The sequence below is a fragment of the Fundulus heteroclitus genome, chromosome 3 (genome assembly GCF_011125445.2).
Source record: "Fundulus heteroclitus isolate FHET01 chromosome 3, MU-UCD_Fhet_4.1, whole genome shotgun sequence".
In the NCBI taxonomy this organism is placed as follows: Eukaryota; Metazoa; Chordata; class Actinopteri; order Cyprinodontiformes; family Fundulidae; genus Fundulus; species Fundulus heteroclitus.
Window position 1 is genome coordinate 23,435,611 of NC_046363.1, and position 2,228 is coordinate 23,437,838.

The 2,228-nt window shown below is 39.9% G+C and overlaps 1 long non-coding RNA gene across 2 annotated transcripts; it reads right to left on the reverse strand.

Moving 5' to 3' along the window:
• Positions 1–354: 354 nt before the first annotated feature.
• Positions 355–1,404, reverse strand: LOC118561371. Of its 2 annotated transcripts, XR_004930003.1 has the most exons (5): positions 1,109–1,404; positions 970–1,024; positions 782–879; positions 570–688; positions 355–461 (listed from the first exon to the last, which is right to left on the reverse strand). It is a non-coding gene; the product is annotated as an uncharacterized LOC118561371 (long non-coding RNA). The 2 variants fall into 2 exon arrangements; XR_004929998.1 differs by having other exon boundaries at positions 970–1,404.
• Between the last annotated feature and the right edge of the window lie 824 nt (positions 1,405–2,228).

Sequence of the window (2,228 nt, forward strand, 5' to 3'; positions counted from 1 at the left end):
TCAAGGACATGAATGAATTTATACAGGAAATTAACATTTGCCAGGAAGATGTTTATGCAAAGAAAGAGCTTTATTAAAAAAAAAAAAACACACACACACACACACAACTATATACAACGCGAGGATCTTCCCACACATGCGTATCCAAAAAACTACAAGTCCGTGAACTGTCCGTGCGCCTCCTCGGGGTTGTAGGTAACTGCTGGCGGCGTTCTTTCCGAGGCAGGTCCGATGTGCAGACGCCTGCTGTGCGTGGCTTTGTACTTCGGCGTCGCCTCTAACCGGGACTGCAGCTTCACACAGAGTTCAGAGAGATCCGGCCTACGAAATGACGGCGGTACAATCCATCCAGAGACCCCGCCAACGACGCCATCTTCCTCGTCAGACATGAGGTCGACGGTGGCGGACATCCAGAGTTCCACTTCCTCATCAGCTAGCACGCTCTGCCTCGATTCCTGCAGCTGTAAAAAACAAAACAATGAATCAGTATTATGCGATGGGATGCACTGCGTATGGACACAACACATCTATCAATGCACCTGAAAAATAGTCACCAAATAAAGTCTTACCCTCTTTCTTCTCGCTCGACTCCGAGCTGAATTCTTGGCAGCTTCCGCCCGCATTGAGTTCTCTGGCTGCGTATATCTGAAGCTCCTGCGTACCGTCTCGTAATACGTCTTACAGGCGGCTGGAAAACAAATGAGAGTGGTATGAATAAAAACCAAACGCAAGTCACAGTAACATTAAAAACAAGGGAGAAAGAGTAAAACAAGTCCCTTACACACAATGTCGTCTTTATCAATATAGTGTAAATCGAGGCTTGCAGTTATTGCTCCGAGCAGATAGGAGGTAACTGCCTCATTATGAGGCGTGCTTAGTCTGTGAAAACAAAATGTACAGTTATGATCGGTATCTATCCGTATCTATTTCCTTTTATCGCAGAATGAAAGCATATTCTTTAAATCTTACCCTTGCGCCGGTTCATAGCGCCTGCAATTTGTCTCCGAGTTGTGAAGACGGCGTACTGTAAATCACAAAAAATACACCCTTAGCTTTGGGTTATGGCTAGGCTACTTTTAGCTTAGCTAGCAGTCAAATATATTCTTACCGCAAGCTTTTGTGCATCCGTCTTCTCTTCTTGGAGTTAGTCTCTCCCGCACAGTTCTTCGACTGCAGAGCCGCCATCTTGTCCTCTATGGACAGCAACCTGGAGTTTACCGAATTCTGCAGTTGAGTGAACCTCTCATTCATGTCGGCAGTATGTTGAGTAAGCTGACGAGACAGTCCACTGATAGCAATCAGCAGTTTCTTCTCGTCAGTCTGCGGACTGGCTGAAAGTTGTGGATCGCGTCCTAGAGGAGTTGAACGCGAGACGTTGTCCGGCATACCAGTAAAATCCAAGTCGTCGTCTTCTTCTTCTTCTTCTTTTTCTTCTTCTTTAGGATTTAACGACAGCTTGCATCCATAGTTGTTGCATTACTGCCATCTATTGGATCCTAATATATATCCTTCAAATCCTTATGATCCCAAAATAAAAAAAAAAACGAAAAATCTTTGTACATCCCTTTTCTATACTTAATAATGCAGATAATGAATCACTACAAATTATTAATTTATTTATATTTGTATCCTCCACCCATTCTAAAGCTAATAATATAGCACATAATTCTACCGCATATATACTAAAATAATTAGATGCTCTTTTTGAAATATTAATTTTTAATTCAGGAATCACTACAGCTACACTAGTTGCTTCATTTTTTGGATTTTTGGAACCATCAGTATAAATTTGCAAATAATCATTATATTTAATCTGTATTTGATTGTAAAATTCTTGGCAGATATCTATTATATTTCTTGTCTTAAGATTTAATAATGATCTATCTATATTAATATATTTCCATATCCATGTAGGTCTCAAAGCCCACAATACTGTTGGACTGAATTCTTTGTTATATACATTAAATGTTTTTGCTCTATCATCCCCAATCCATCCAAAACTATTAAATTGACCCTTTCGTCTTTCCCAACAACTTTCTAATACTTTCATAACTGGATGATCTTCATTATGTCCTTTTAAATTTATCCAGTAATTAACCATTATCTGTTGCCTTCTGATACATAATGGCATTTCTCCTGATTCTATTTGTAAAGCACATACTGGAGTTGATTTAACTGCCCCTAAACAAATTCTCAATGCTCTAGCTTGAATAACGTAAAATTTTTTT